The sequence below is a fragment of the Triturus cristatus genome, chromosome 5_2 (genome assembly GCF_964204655.1).
Source record: "Triturus cristatus chromosome 5_2, aTriCri1.1, whole genome shotgun sequence".
Lineage (NCBI taxonomy): Eukaryota > Metazoa > Chordata > Amphibia > Caudata > Salamandridae > Triturus > Triturus cristatus.
The window spans coordinates 600,066,411-600,083,915 of NC_140588.1; the positions used below are offsets into that span (position 1 = coordinate 600,066,411).

General features: G+C 38.3%; 1 protein-coding gene across 2 annotated transcripts in view; it reads right to left on the bottom strand.

Moving 5' to 3' along the window:
* Positions 1–17,043, bottom strand: part of LOC146829049 (mitochondrial fission factor homolog B-like) — a 240,208-nt gene extending 223,165 nt beyond the window's left edge. The window contains exon 1 of one of the 2 annotated variants that reach the window (XM_085607674.1): positions 16,996–17,043. The gene's annotated coding sequence lies outside the window, so the exon portion shown is untranslated. The remainder of the gene's footprint in view (positions 1–16,995) is intronic. The other variant, XM_085607676.1, reaches the window with a different exon arrangement.
* Positions 17,044–17,505: the final 462 nt, after the last annotated feature.

Below are 17,505 nucleotides of genomic sequence, written 5' to 3' on the forward strand. Positions count from 1 at the left end.
GGATGCGTACATTAGATAAAATGGTTAATGTACTGAAATCACAAAGCAAAAGCAAAAGAGTAGTGAACAGAACAAACTTTTGTAAAGTGTTTTTAGGAAAGTGGATGCATAGTTCAAGTAGTGAACCTTTTTTTAATGAAGAGAGCTATTTTCAAAGTAATAGTTTGCTGCATGCAGTTGACACCAGAGGTCGTTCATACGAAGTAAAAAATGGTTGCATAATGGAGAAGGAGATAATGGTTCCAAGAGATGAGGTACAAGTGATGGCAGATGAGGCAATGGGGAGACGTCCTAAAGCCCCAGTGTACACTTGGAATTGTAGTAGTATTTGCACTGTGCGTCAGGAATCTATTGACAGATTTCGAGAGTTTCTAAGAGAATATAGTAAAAAAAGTGTAAAACAGAAGATTAAGGTGCTTCAAAGTCTGGATCCATGCAGAGTGAGAGAGAATACTGGTTTGCAGGGTCATTCTCTGGCTTGTCTATCTAGAAAAGTGTGCAATAGTGTTTTCCATCATTTTAGGATGCTGGCTGTTCATCATACTGAAATGAGAAAGTTTGTGAGACGGTTGTATTTTGCCAAAAGTCCAGCAATAAAGTTAAATGAATTGAATAGGGCTCTGTTCCGAGGAACGGTATCAGATGTAGAGAAGGTTGTTGATGAAATTCAGTTTTGTTACTTTGGTCCTGAACAAAACAGTGCAGAGAAGGACACAGTAAATGAGGAAGAAGTGGAAGAGAATGTAGAACCTTCTGTAAGTAAGACATTTAATGATCACATAACAAAATTTGCAATAGTCTCTAATGAAAGACCAAATGTTACTTGTATTTGTTGCCGCAGAACTCATTATAGAAAACAAACTAGGAATGTTGATCTCTACAGAAAGAGTGAAAATGAAGATAATTATAAGTGGATGGATTTTGCCACATATATATTTCTTGAAAATTGTTTTGAATTGGGTGAAGATCAGCGTATTTGTAAATACTGTTACAACAAGTTAGAGGAAAATAGAATGCCGACCAGAGCTGTACATAATAATTTAGAATTGGATGCTATTCCTGCTGAACTTTCTGAATTAAATACATATGAGTCTATACTCATTCAATGTGTTCATCCGTTCCAGACCATAGTACGTATGGAGCCCAAAACTGGTAAATTACCTCCTTCAGATTTACTGAGAGGTTTAAAAGGTAGAGTGGTGTATTTGCCCTTGGATTTGAAAAAAAATATGGAAACTATTGATGCGGATACTTTGGAAACTGAACCATTAATTATTCTGGTTAATGGTGTACCTACAAAGAATAAGAAGATTTGGCAGGAGCTGGTAGATGTGCGGAAAGTACAAAGAGCAAATTTGTATTTGAAAAAAAATAACAAATGGTATGAATCAATTTATATAGAAGAAGAAGAAGAAGACGAAGATTTTCAAGAAGACACAGAAACACCAACTGGACAAATTGAAAAAGTGGACAAGACAAAGGAAGAAGAAATTTATGAACATTTTAGCATACATCCTCTTCATTCGAAAGAAGTTATGGGAGACAATATTGATCTCTTTCAGATGAAGAAAGCAAAAGGAACTCCCGTGAGTGTATGGGAGGAGAGCTTGGAAGCTCGATGTTTTCCCCAGCTGTTTCCTACGGGAAAAGGAGGACGATACGATGAACGTCCAGAACAGATTCCAGCTTCAGAGTATCGGACTACAAGACTATATGCTGAAGATCCCAGATTTCGACAAAGTATTCCTTATTTGTTTCATCTTTTATTTGAAAGCGACTTGTCTGCACTGTCTTATGCAGTAAATCACATTTTAAAAAGTGGAGTACATTTACAAAATGTGTCTGCTAAGGATTTTATGGAGAAAGTGCAGCACCGAGATGATCATTTGGAAACACAACTGATCAATCTGATGGCTTGTCAGCGTGGGACTAATGAATATTGGTACCGACGCCATGGTGAACTAAAATGCATGTTACGCAATTTAGGAACACCAACATGGTTCCTTACCCTAAGCTGTGCCGAGTACGCTTGGGATGATTTACTGGATTTTCTACGAGAGGCCAATTCAAACATTAAAAACATCGAATACAAGACAGCAGGAGAACTGTGCTCATTGGATCCGGTTAATGTTTGCAGATATTTCAATCATAGATTTGAGGCTATGATGTCCTTCATCTGCAATAAAAAAAATCCACCCCTTGGAGAAGTAGTGGATTTCTTTTGGAGAAAAGAGTACCAGGCAAGAGGTGCTCCTCATATTCATATGCTGTTGTGGATCAAGGATGCCCCAAAGTTTGGAACAGATACTGATGAAGCAGTGTTATCTTACATTGAAGAATATGCAACATGTGGTATACCAAAAAGCACAGAAGAGAACAAGTTAAAGGAGCAAGTTTTACGTTTCCAAAGTCATCGGTGAGGAAAATACTGTCGACGGAAATACAAGAGCAAAGAAAAATACTACACTAAATGTCGATTTGGATTTCCTAGACCTGTTCTTTCAAATGGAAGAGTAAACAGTTTTATGTCAGCTGTGAGACATACTATCACAAGAAAATCACCTAAGAATACCTACAACCTTAAAAGAAAAGAAGAATCAAAAAATATAAATGACTACAACCCAGTCATTTTATCCATGTGGAACGCTAACATGGATATACAGTATGTAGCTGACAATTCCATTGCTGTTGCACGATATGTAACGTCTTACATTACGAAATCAGAAAAAACAGAATTGAAGGAAATGTTGGAAGAGATTTCTCACGAGAAGACTGTCAGTAAGAAGCTGTACAGTTTCAGTTTGAAGATGTTATCGCATCGAGAAATTGGATCCTACGAATGTTCAGATAGGTTATCTTCTGCAAGTCTCTACTCGAAGTCAAGAAGAATAATTTGGGCAAGTTTAGGCCTTGCAGCAATGAGAAATCGGGTACTGAAATCTGTTGGAGAAATTGAATATTTGGCCGAGAATGACCCAGAAAGTACAGATATATTGAAAACAAACATGTTGGACACATATTATCCCAAGAGAAGTCATCATCTGGAGAACATGTGTCTCTATGAAGTGTTGCAGAACTACATTTATTCACGGAAAGCTGCAGAAGACATTAATAATGGAAAATATAAAGTTGTTGGTGAAGAAGGATGTTTGGTGAAGCAAACCAAAGGAAGTTTGATAAATCACCGGAAGCTGAGTTGCGACACTACCGACAAGAAAGAATTTTACTACTTGGCTCTTTTACAGTTGTTTAAACCATGGCGTACAGAAGATGAACTACTGGGAGAATTTCAAAGCTATGAGGATTCATTTAATGCTTGCAAAGACAGCATACAATGCAATACATTCACAACTTATCTGCAAATGTTAAATGAAGAAATTGAACAGGAAACTACAATTGCAGCAGAAATAGCTAGAGACAGTTCTCAGGACAGCCAAAGTTCAGGAACACACAGTCAAGATCCCCTAGGACAACCAATCGTTGAAAATGAAGCATCAATAGCCATGAATGAAGTGGAAACGGCTATGAATCAAGCTCAAGAAGAATTTATAGACTTAGAAAATTTGGAAAGACAACTGAATCAAGAGCAGCAACAAATTTATGAAGAGATCAAAAACAAAATTGATCACGGATTTCTACATGTAAAAAAAGAGTGCTCATCCACATCATTTCATCCAATCAGGATGTATGTAAGTGGACAAGCTGGCACTGGAAAAAGTTTCCTAATTAAAGTCATCAGAAGCTACCTAAAGCAAAAAACGGATTCTACTTTGTCTTGTGTGGTTACTGCTCCAACTGGGTTAGCAGCATATAACATAAAAGGAATCACCTTACATCGTTTGCTAATGTTACCAGTGGAGCATGAGAATAAAATACAATTCAACAAGCTAACTGGAGAAGCATCCTTGGAAGTTTCACGAGTATTGAAGAAGATGCAAGTTCTCATTATTGATGAGGTGAGCATGGTATCAAACTTAATGCTTGCCTTTGTGCATTTAAGAATGCAGCAAATTTTGAAGACAGACTATGTATGACGTGTTATTTGGTGGAAAACACGTCATAGTTTTTGGAGATCTTTTGCAACTTACTCCAGTTAAAGGACAACCAGTGTTTAATACTGTGACACATGAAGACACGAAGAAGTCATTGGGAAGCATCGGAAATACAAATATTTGGTCCTTCTTTGAGTACAAGGAACTTACAACTAATATGAGGCAAGCAAACGATGAAGACTATGGAAGTATTCTGAAAGATATCAGAATTGGACTACTCACAGAAGTTGGCAAAAAAGCATTACAGAGTCGGCTGCTACATAATTTATTTCCAAAGGAAGAAATAGTTGCAGAGAAAATATACAAGAATATTGCAGAAAACAAAAGTGTCATCTGCTTAATGCCAACTCTACGTGAATGCTCAATATTCAATGAGGAGCTTTTGAAATTGGAAAAGGAAGAGATCAGGAAATTGGAAGCAGTGGACAAAATTGAGGATGGAAGAATTACTGTCACAGTAACAGGCAAACTGAAAAATAAATTGGACTCACTAGAGAAGAACATCTCCAAAACAGCTGGATTAGAAAAAAATCTATATGTTTGCATGAACTGTAGAGTGTTTTTAAGGAGAAATTTGGATGTTGAGAAAGGTTTAGTTAATGGAGCGATGGGAAGAGTTGTGGGTTTTATTAATTATCAGAAAAAAGAAGGAATTGAATGTTTAAAAATAAAATTTGATCAGATAGATGAAGTTAAAGATATTTGTCGTTGTACAGTTCGTTTCATGCTTGTGAAAGACTTATATGTACGTAGGAAGCAGTTTCCGTTTTCTCTAGCATATGCTGTAACTATTCACAAGTCTCAAGGATTGACTGTAGATTGTGCATTTGTGAACATTGGTTCAACTGTGTTCAAAGAAGGTATGGCATATGTTGCTTTGTCACGAGTCAAAACATTATCAGGTTTATTCATGATAGACTTTGAAGAATCAAAAGTTAGTGCTGATACAAATTGTGTAAAGGAGTATAATAGATTAAGAAGAAGCTATGCTCCTCATTTAGGTCAGTATCCTGTGTTGGAGAAACGTGTAGTTTCTCGTAAAAGGAAAAATGAGAATATCTGTAGTGAAGATGTAGAGAAGAGGAAAAAAAAGAGGAGTGATGTAATTGCAAGCAAAAAGAAAAAGGAAAATGAAGAACTGGTTGTAGGATGTCATTTTGAAAATAGCTCTGGTGTCAACTGCTACGCAAATGTAGTGCTGAATGTTGCATTTTATCTGGAAAGTTTGCAAGAGCAGATAATAGTAAATCAGGGAAAAAGATTCTGTTCAGAGGTGAGTCTCCTTTTTCAAAAGCTGAGTAAAGATAAAACTCAAATAGAAAGTGCTACTGACATTAGAAAACTTTTAGATGTATGTTCAGGACGAACACAGTTTTCTCAAAATGAACAGCAAGATGCACATGAATTTTTGATGTATTTTCTTCAGGTAGTGGAAGAAGAAGGAGTTCCCATTGACATTTTTTTTGGTCTCTCTTATAAATGGGAACATAGTTGTGATAATTGTTATAATATAAGTGGCTCTATTGTTGATAATGAAAGGTTTATTTATTTGACATTACCAGAGAGTAAAACAGTCACTTTTGCAAAATTAGTTAAAGATGCTAATCATAGCATGAAATGTGGTGAGTGTAATTCTGACATGTTTTCAACATTAATTTTAAAGGAATACGGACAGTATGTAATTTTAATGATGCAACGATGTAGAGCTGATGGTTCAAAATTGGATACTTTAATAAAGAAGTTTACAGGACAGCAATTATCAATTTCAGGAAAAACTTTTGTAACTGTTGCAATAATTTTCCATGATGGACCTACTGTTACTTCTGGACATTACACAGTTTATCTTAAATGTGAAAAAGGCTGGACACTGTGTAATGATTCTCAATTGATTTTCAAACAACGTTTGCCTTTTGATTTAGCAAATTCATATCTAATCTTCCTGAAACCTAAATTTTAGACAGATTTGACAAGATCTGGACAAAATAATTTTACCATTTTACTGGATTACCATTGCAATTTTGTAAAAAAAAATGTTTTAAATTATCATTTGGCCTAATGGAAAGATAACCAATTGTAATGTGGACTTTTTTAATTTTTAATGAAATTTTGAAAATCAATAATTTTGAGATTATCGGTAACATCTGCACAATTTAAATTTTGGAATGTTATTGGACTGCCATTGGAAATTTTTTCAAAAATGATTTAAAAAATTACTATTTGGCCATGTGGAAAAGTAACCAATTCTATTGTGGACTAAATAAATTAATCAAAAAATTTTCGTGAACCAAAATGTTACAGAGAATCTGTGAGATCTGGACAAATTAAACTTTAGAATTTTATTGGATTACCGTTGGTAATTTAATCCAAACAAAAATTTAAAATTACTATTTGGTCTAAAGGAAATGAAATCAGATGTATTTTGGAGTTATTTGAGATATAATATTGTGATTATACTTCTGAAACAAACATATCAGACGGTATTTTAAAGGAATAAGTATTGGTATTAGATGATATTTTTTTACAATATTATGCATTTCTATAATGTTAAGTTTAAGTAAAAAAAGAATCAGGGCTTTTTTAATACAATCTTTGTGATTGGTATTTTTTTTTGCCCGCTGTAAAATGATGAATGCAATTGCTTTCACAATTTATAGTGAAATGCAATATATTCTGAAAACAGCAAAAATAAGGCAAAAATATTTTTTGGGAAAAAATGTAAATATGTGTACTGTATTATAAAAGGTTTTAAAAATATTAATACTTTTTTCTTTTTTTCCAGATAGATATAGAAAAATTTCGAAAACTACAAACATTTTTAAAACTATTTTAAAAAAAAAGAAATGAATAAATATTTTTTCAGTGAGTATGGTAAGTCAATAATAATAATTGTAGTCTCTCAAGGACAATGTAATGTGATAAATGATTTTTAGTGTTTTTTTTAAAAAATAAAAAAAAAGTACGCGCACCGTACGCGTACGGTAAAAAAAAATAAAAAAAAGTTTTTAAAAACATATGTAAAAAAAAGATGAAAGATAAGGTTGGCTCTTAAAAGAACCGTTGTGTTCATGCAGGGACAGAGGAAAGAAAGATTGGGAATATTAGACGGTACGACAAGTGTGCTGATCTATTTTACTGTTCACCAGGGAAACACTGGTCTCCCTATAAGTAATTAGATCGTGACAAGTGGCGCACCGTACTTCAACCCTCGCAAACCGAGGGTTAATTTCCAGAGGGCCAGCAAAAGGAGATTCTCCCCCCACAGATGAAGGGCTCACCTGACCTGCAGAAGAAGGAGTCAGCCCTGCAGATGATGGTCCAGGCTGAGCTGCTGTGGATGTACTGGCTCGTCTTTCTGAAGAGTTACCTCCAAAAAGATGACCATGTGTCCTTCTGTGTACATCCTGGAGGTGTCTCTTCATGGTGTGATTCCCAAAGGAATACTTCCTGTCAGGATTACCTCTAGAAAGTACACGCTTACACAGCCTGCAAGTAACTAAGGGTGCATTCACCTTTTGCTGGCCTTCTGGAAAAGTAAAATAATCCCAAACATAAGAAGGCTTTTGTTTCCTCGATCTCTGCCTCAAGACAGTGCTGCTAGTGCTAGCCTCACTCTCAGAAGAGCTCTGCTGTTCTGTCATCGTATCCCAAAGACAAACCAGCTCCTTCTCCCAAGGGATCACAAGCAGAAATGAGGGGAATGGGTGTGGTGTAGGAGAGTTCTAGAACTGAAAGTAGTTTCAACCAATCAAAAGTTGTGTTTCAAGATCACATGACCTACCGTACGCTTACGGTACGCTTACGGTACGCTTACGGCAAAAAGTACGCGTGCGCGTAAAAAAGACACGCGCTTGCGCGCATGCGCATAACAGTCATTTCCCGGCACTTCCGCGTAACGTGCGCGTGTGGCGTAAGCGCGCACGCGTCCCACGCGCAGTACGCGCGGCTACGCAAAGTGCGTAACTATACGCAAGCAGCGTAGATAGATTACGGACGTTGCGTAAACCGTACGCTTACCGTGAGCTTACGGTACGCGTACCAAAAAAAAAAAAAAAAAAAGATCTGGAAATAAATTTTACATGTTTATTTTAAAAAATATATTTAAAAAAAATATTTAAGGATTTTAAAAATTAAAGCATAGTCTTTATAAAAGGTAAGTAAATTAAATTAAAAATATGTTTGAAAAAATTGAAGAATAAAAAAAAAATTAGCATTTAAAAAACCTTGCAAATTCACTGAAAAAACCATGGGTTTCACACACGTTATAGTTAGGAATTAGCATTTTAAAAACCTTTGAAATTCAGTGAAAAAACCATAGGTTTCACACACGTTATAGTTAGGAATTAGCATTTAAAAAACCTTAGAAATTCTGTGAAAAAACCATAGGTTTCACACATGTTATAGTTAGCTGGACATTTTACTCGTAAAAAACCAATGAAATTGCCCCGTTATAGTTAGTTCAGCTAACTATAACTCGCGCGCCCGCAATGCACTGCTGATGACGTCACATATTACATCACTCATGACATGGTCAGTGACATCACTCATGACATCACTGATGACATCTCAAATGACATCACTGATGACATCACTGATGACATCATCCTTGTGATAGAGTGGCAGACCTCCTCTTCCCCTAATATAACCTTTGACACACACATTCAAAAATAGAAACTACAATGTTCAAAACAATGGACATACCAATACCAGATAAAACAACCTTTTCAGTAATTCTAAGACCCACATACACATCCACTCATTCACCAACAGTCCAATTCAGTCACTCATACATGTACTCACTCATCATATGTACTCATACACCTATACATCCTGTTACACAATGCCACTCATCCATAGAGTTACTCACACACATAGTCACTCATGCTAACAAAGAATCAAACATACATTTACTTGCATATACAGTTATACACAAACCACCACACTTACTTCTACGGAAACTTACACATACTTAGTCTTTTAAACAATCACTTATAGAAACACATACTTATTCATACAAGAACTCTTTCAATCTCTCACTCTCACATATACTCACATATATACACAAATAGTCACATATACTAGTTTAAAACATATGTAGTTACTCATAAAGACACTATTGAGACAGTCATTCACTCACTAACACATCCATGCACACACTCATCCACCCATACAGTCCTGCACACATGCTGTGTTCAACACATACAAACAGTGAGTCACTCATTCATACACCTATGCACTACGTAATACCCCCCACCGAACCATGCAGACACTCAGACTGATACTCAAAAAACCAACTAATAACCTATATAGACACCCATGTATCTACTCACCAACCCATGCAGCCACTTATACACAAAGTGAGAGACTGATACAGATATATACATATTTAAACATTACTCACTAAAACATGTATTCACTATGATACACTTAATCAGTCAGTTAAACAATCAATTTTTCAAAAACAAATCATCCATTTAGACACTTATATACCCATTTATTCTTCCATTGACCTTGAGATATACATATATAAAACATATTTAATTTTCAGAAAAACCCACATTCACTGGATGATGTCATCAGTGATGTCATCAGTGATGTCATTTGAGATGTCATCAGTGATGTCATGAGTGATGTCACTGACCATGTCATGAGTGATGTAATATGTGACGTCATCAGCAGTGCATTGCGGGCGCGCGAGTTATAGTTAGCTGAACTAACTATAACGGGGCAATTTCATTGGTTTTTTACGAGTAAAATGTCCAGCTAACTATAACATGTGTGAAACCTATGGTTTTTTCACTGAATATATATATATATGTGATCAAGGCTTCTCTGAAGCCGAAACGCGTCATGGCGGCAGTGCCGGTTTAAAGAAAATAAATTAATCAGCACCTACACTTGGGTCCGTACCGTCTTTTGTGCAGAGCTTGGGAAGTGGAGTACTGCGACGGATTGCGTGTGCATATATATATATATATATATATATATATATATATATACACTTTGAATTTTTTAAACAGTCATAGGCCACCTGAGTCCATTGATCCCAAGTTAAAAAACACTGTTCTAAATTAAAAAGAGTTCAACAGAAAAAAACAGCGAAATGTAGGTGCAGAAGGCACATACCAGCCATTATTGGTTTGAGCCACTCAGTTGTCTTCAATGGAGCTCCCAACGTTCCAAAGCTCTTATACTTATTAGGTCACACAGTCTTCCTATATGCCTAATATGCTCCTCCAACCTGGATGGACCATAATTGAGATAGTGATCCTAAGATATAACGTTGGTTTTTGGTATTATAGCCGTTTTAGTTTCACACTTTGCAATACGCTATTGTCCTCAAAAACAATGGTGAATTTCTCTAGCATTTCCCTCCATCCAATGTGCCTGACTGACAAACTGCTGCAGCTGTATTGCGGGCAGGAGGTGGACGGCTCTGACGTGAATTTCAAAGATGGGCTTCCAGTGAAGTAAGAAACAGAAACCCAAACCTGAACCCCTAATCTTAAAGTCCCACCAGATAATTGTTTCCTGTTCTGTTGGGCAGGGTCTTAAGGCAACCATCTGTAGATACAGACCAACAAATACGAGGACTACAAGTAGAAATTTGCTGGTGAGGAGAAGAAAAAGGAGGGAGGATGGAGCAGGACAAAGAGGACAACGAGCAGGGTGAGTGGATGAGGCAGAGCAGAAGAGTGGAAACAATAAAGGAGAGGAGGAGCATGAGCAGAGAGCATGGAGGTGGGGACAGCAGTGAAGCAGAGCCCATCTGAGGAACAGTAAGAAGAGGAGAGGAGAACAGAGGAGCCAGAGTAGGGGTCAGATAAGTCCATCAGAGGAAGAGCATAGAGAGGATGGTTAGAGAACCTCAAATACCACCAACTTATACCAATCTACCAACAGAGCTCCAAGTCCTCTTCAGCTACGGTTCCACAGAGAGACTGTGGCCACAGGCAAGTGTTTGAGACACGTTGGAGTAAGGTGGTAGAAAAAGCCACCACAGGGGAGCACCCACATTTCAGGGAAAGGGAGCAACAGAGTGTACATGGGTGAGGAGTGAAGTGGAGTGGCTTCACACAATTGACAGCAGTAGCACATGTGCTAGAGAGGGGCATTAACCAAGGTAGCACTTCTTATCCCTTCAGGACCTGTAGACAAAATCTGTATAATCCTATAAAAAAGAATAGACTACATATCCTGACATCGCACTTTGCACCCTTTTCACACAAGGTCATCCTCAATCATTATTCATTAAGGTATAAAAACTGCCTGCTTCACCTGAAGCTAAAAAAGCAAAATTACAGGAAAAGCTATTTCACATACATATAAAAGTTTTAAAAAATATCTTCGTTAAAATGAACATTACTTGAATCTATTTTAAATGACAGCTATAAGGATGCTGTAACTGTCCTTATATTTCTCCATATACCATTGTACGTACAAGTGTTCTTCATGATTACTTTAGTGAGGGACAAATAAGTAATAAGAGCCATGTTTTGAATCCAGCAAAGTAACCTCAAAGGTACCAAAGTAGTAAAAATATACACCATTCTTATTGATACTGCAAAAGCCTTATGTTCTAATTATCATCCAAATATTTCCAGTGTCTAATGTACAACAATTACAATGAAAGCGTCTCTTCAGTGAGTGATTAATTTAGGTACTTAAAAAGTCATCATACATGCACTCAGTCATTCGTCCTTGCACATACATCCATTTATCCATCCACTAACTCATTCATGCATTCCCTCACTTAACCCAGCCGCAATAAAGCAGACACACAAAGTCAGCAAGCATGAGGATGATAAACTAAAAGAACAAAAGTTGATAAAAAAAATGTTGCCACCGAAAAATAGAGGATATAGGATTGTAAACATAGCAGTGGGCTACAGTCTTACATTGAAAATGTACATAGTGTTTCATAATTTTAAAGTTTCAACACTGCTGCCATGCTTTTAAGCAAAGTGATGGCCATCGGAACAGTAAAAATAAGGATACTCTATACAGAATACCATTCCAAGACGGCGATCAGTAAAAACTGCACAACCACCTTCGAATGCCAAAATGTACAGAGCATCACTGTTGTTCTGATCCAAAGTGGCCAACACAATACCTTTTAACATGGCTGACATCTAGAAACAGTAAAACAATGATACACTAGGGTCAATACTATTCCAAGATGGCTGCAGTGGATGCGGAACTCTGGAGATGGAATACACAGCATGTGAGTGACCCTGAAGGACTGCCTGGGGATCTTCATGACAGGAAAATGGGGAAGTAAAGACATGAAAGAGGCCTTATAACAGGAATCCAATTGAAAACTAAAGGGCTGTCCACCAGTCCAGACCCTACAGCAAAGATATTTTCAGGTCGACATGCACAAGTGATCAGGGAAAATACTGTGACTCAGTAGGCAATAGAGCCAATGGCAGAAATATGCTAACCCACTGCCCCATGCATTATGCTGTTATGTGGTGAAGCAGAAAGTGAATGACACTCGAACATTCAGAGAGGCCTGACCTCTATGTATGTATATGTATGTATGCTTTTTAAAATGTTTTTTATTTCACGGATCTGGCAGACAACTGTACCTGCCAGGCGGTCCCATGAGGGTGTATCAAGGATTATCACAGTGCAAATCTTCTACCCCAAGGCTTTGTCAAAGATAGTAACCCACACCAACCTCCTTGTTTACTACATTAAATTCTAGGATTCCATGTCACAAAATGTCTTTCTACAGGCATTATCTCAGTTTGATAGACAAACCACACCTGAAGGGCCTATTGACTTTAACACGTGGGTTTTACAGTAAATAAGTCAGGCCTATTGCCTTTGTTGTAACCTTTTATTATAAGACATACATCTATCGTCAACCTTGCCCATTGACTTGTCAATATAATCAACTGAATCCTGCTGTGAGCATAAGGTGTCCCACAATGCAAAAAATGTGCAATACAAGCACTAGTTTCCGTGGAAATGCACAACTTCTGCCCAATCAAAATCTGTCCTAAAGGGAATCAATATTTGGTGGAGTCAAAGCCCATTTCTCAATAGGCATAAAATTACAAATATGTACAAAATTACAGTTGTTAAACAATGTATAATACTTCCAAAAATTACATGATGTGCAAACCTTTGTCAAAGGGGTAAGCCTCAGGCTTAATGCCAACAAAAAAGAGGTTCTTATTGTTGGCAAACTACCCACTATTTGGTCCTCCGCCTGGTGCCCGGGTGCATTAGGTCTCATTCCAGCCCCCAGCCAAAAGTGAAGAAACTAGGGAATTGGTTCAATGCTAATCTAACATTTGATTGCCAAATAAACTGCGTGGCTAGGAAATGTATTAGCACTCTCTAAACCCTGGCGAAGATCATCGCCCTTCTCTCCATAGCTGACATGAAAACAATAGTCCAGGACCTTGTCATGTTCAGACTGTTCTACTGTAATATACTCCATATTGACACCACACAGGTCAGACAACAAAAGTTGCAGAGTGCAAATTGCAGCATCACATTTACTGCTAAATTTTCCGAGACAGGCACCTTCTGGCCCTTGTCAAATTGCACAGGCTGCCGTTGGGCAAAATAATATCTTTTAACGCCTTGTGCCTATGCCATACAATATTTAATGGCAAAAAAGGCCCCAGTATATTTTACCTCTGGTGAAACCTTATCAGCTCAGTCAAACTCTTAGGTCGACCAGTGCTGCACTTGCTGTGGTCCCCTTTATATAAAGAACTCGTATGGGTGGTTGCTCTTTTGACATTCGAGCTTCCAAGTTGTGGAATACCCTAGCCCTTCATCTGAGACAAGAACCTTCAGAAACAACCTTCCAGAAGAAAATCAAAACTTGGTTGTTTAAGTGGACCTATTCTGTACTGCTGGACACTGCTGCCGGCTCGCCTGGCTTGTTACGCTCAGTTTTCTGAGAAGGCAACAAGTGCAATACATACTCTTTCAGCAGAAGCACACAACTACAACTTCTGCTCAACCATAATCTGTACTCAAATAAACCAGCATTTGGATGGATGCAAAGTCTGCACTTCTTAAATCTCTTTATGCTGTCAAACAAGACCTAGCTAGAACAAGTCACTATAGATGATTTCTGAGACTCTTGGCCCAAGTGTGTTTTATTTCGCAAATATTTAGCCTCTATAACAGTGAAATTCATTAGACTGTCCAAGCTCTGTCATCTGTGCCACTACCCTGGTAGTTTATGGTGAACCAAGAGCCTACCACCTGCAGCAACACCTCTCACACCACCTTTCTTCTGCCTGCTGTGATGATAATCAGCAGACGTAAAGGGCAGTAGTACATGCCAAAATGTATAGTTTGCACGGATGTGTGTACTCCTGGGGATTTTGTGTAGCTATTGAAATGAGGAAATCTTCAAAACATCACAGGAGGAAAATTATGATGCCCACATGTCTGCATGTTTCTCTGGTGTTTGAGACTCAGGCCTTTGCCTTCAAGGTCTGATGATATGAGGTCTACCTTTACAGACTGATGGGTACAGTATAACTGCAGGATGAGCCTTAGCATCATCAAATCAAACCCAAGAAAGACGGATAATGCTGTAGGCACACTCCATGCGACAGAGCCTATAGACACCAGACAAACAAAAAAAGGAGAAAGACCACTATCTGTCACAGTTTAGAACTATCTCGCGGTGTTCCATTATTCAGACCTCCTCTTTAGACTACAGATGCTACTGTAGTGAAATAAACTTTTTAGCACAGAATATTGTTTGCACCTTTTTGTACTTTACCACACATGTTAAGGCTGCTTTGGCCCTGGTCCACTGTTTCTGTCTTGAATTGATTATGCATTAAATGAGCATTGGGGTCACTTATATGTGTCCACTGCATGCTTCTCTACTTCGGTGTGATTAGCGGCGACTGTCTGCACTGGCATTCGGATCTTTGTACTGGCTGTACATGGCTCCACTTTTTTTTAATAGAAATATTATGGTACAAACCGTATTTCCAACTGTTGCCCTTCTCCTGTTCTCTCACTCGCAAAGTAAATTAAAATATAACTGGAGATTCTCAGGGATTGTGGCCTACTAGGACGAAATATCCTCCCGTTCCAAGTAATCGCAAAAATGGCTTTAAATTTAGCAGAGGAAAGAAAAGCCGCCTCATTTGAACACTTACGGGTAACCTACGTTGCTGCTGTTGAGTTCTACATGATGTCAGGGTGCAATACTACTGAAAACATCTCAAAATCTCAAAACAATGCATTTTCCAGTTGGCCTTATATACCACCACGTTCAATTGTTCTACCCAAGATGCTTGAAGCGTTTTGTTGGAGTGCAATGAAGAAAACATGTAACAGCGTCTGCACCCTGTGGGAACGATTCACAAAGCCTGGCTCTCAAATGTTGGAAATTAACCATATTATAATTTTTTACTTTTAGGCTTTCGCAAAGAATCTTCAGATTCCTGCTGGAAACTACACCAGTTAAGCGGAATTTCCACCATGTAGTAAACAAGCATTGGCATAGCCAATAGGTATCGCCTTTGGGACCTTATAAGTGTTTAGCCATGCAACAGTTGCATAACTAAATACTTATAAGGTCCCAAAAGCGAGACCCAAGCGGCCGTGCGGCTGCGAAAGTGATCGCGATCGCAATCAAACATCAAAGTGGCCATGAAAGTGAAAGTAATCGCCAATAAAGCGCGGCGCGCGCGCCCGCACACTTGCACTGTAGCTCTAGGCTGGCCTGGTAGCACTTTTTGGAGCCCTCTCAATAAGTCTCGCCAGACCAGCGCATGCGCTGGGTCAGGCGAGACCTAAAAATGACCGAGTAATTTATATGTAAATGAGCATTAACACATAACATTTATTTCTGTTTCTCTACAGGGATATTATTATTTTCCCTTGTGGAGAATCCCTCATTAAAAATGGGGTTGTTTACTCTACTTTTGCACCACAGGAAGTAACTTACGGCCTTAGTTGTTGTTTGGCGAATGTGATACCCCATCAAAACGTGGCGGATATCCTGCCCGAAATATTGCAAATGCATTATGCCTATGGCAGCTGAGACGTTATCAGCTGTGTAGGTATATGATGGAGAATCGTGCTCCCCTTCTCAGCTGCTAAATACGGCCCTTACACCTTCTTACCGGTGGAATCTAGCACGCGTTTCCAGGGAGGAAAAATACCTGTAAATTATTTGTGAAACTCCTATACACACACTCACATACATAAAAGCCTACAACAATCAGGCCTGCATGCAGGAATGTGGAAAAAACAACACACTGTCTGGACTTTCCTTATTCCTAAAAGCAAAATTCACCTGAGCTATGAGTATGCGTCATTTCCTATTGCAAACTACTTCTGTGCACCTTTAGTGGATATAGGGTACCCACGTATATTGTATGTCGCAACACTGTGCATTTGTCCACATTAATTGATGGATCAGCAAAGAAAAGATTTAAAGCGAAAGTACGAATTTCTCCTTTCACGGTGTACACTACCTGACTGGCACGGGCGATAAGAAAAAACTAGAACTTACCACTAGAAAGAGGTATGCGCATGCCTTACCCTGAGCTGGCACAGTTATGTGGTAGAATGGTAATTTTGCAGTCTGTGCGGGCATTTTGAATTGAATTAATGTGCACTAAACAAGATGTCTTAATTGTTATACACAAACGTAGACAGTTGTTGTTGCGTTACTTTAAAATAGAGGTCTAAAAGGTGCTAAACAATAGCAGTGCCCAACCGACCCAGAGTATGCCCCGCATGTCAAGGACAGGCGATGTCGCAGCCACTTTCTCCTGAATTGACTTTCACAGAACCCAGCTGCCACATTCACAACTACGGTTTCTTCCAGCGCAGACAACAGAACATTCGTTAATTATTTTGACTATTCCTACAATTGTTCTACTCCACGTTTTGTTTTAATGTCTCTCCACTTTTGATATACTCTCCAAGCGGAACTACTAACCTGTAAACAACTCCTCCCTCTGCCTCTTCTCAGTCAGCTGAGCACTGATGCTAATTTGGGAGTTAGTACAGCCACCCACTGTAGAAATTCCAAACCCAGGAAACCAGCAGTATCTAGTTTAAGCATGCAGCAGATATGTCCCGCCCCTTTTTAAAGCTACAGTGACGCACCTCGGCTCACAAAGAGAAAGTATCCGCAGCAGCCGTGAAATGTATTTGTGCACTGCACAGAAGTATACGTAGAGGTTGGGCGCAGATTCGGACTGGACTATAAACCAAGCCATCTAATTCATTATTAGTGAAGCAACGAAATTGTAGCTACGCACTATAAATTTGGTCTTAGCACCATTTACTTTGTGTGTTCTAGCATACACTGTATAAACTAGAGATTCATAAGCGTGGGCATATTAATGCTTAGCCTAATCACGAAGATATATCTTTGTACATTTTATACTCATGTTTCAAGTCATGTTGCACGCAAATGAAAAGAGCATCACACATGTAGTCA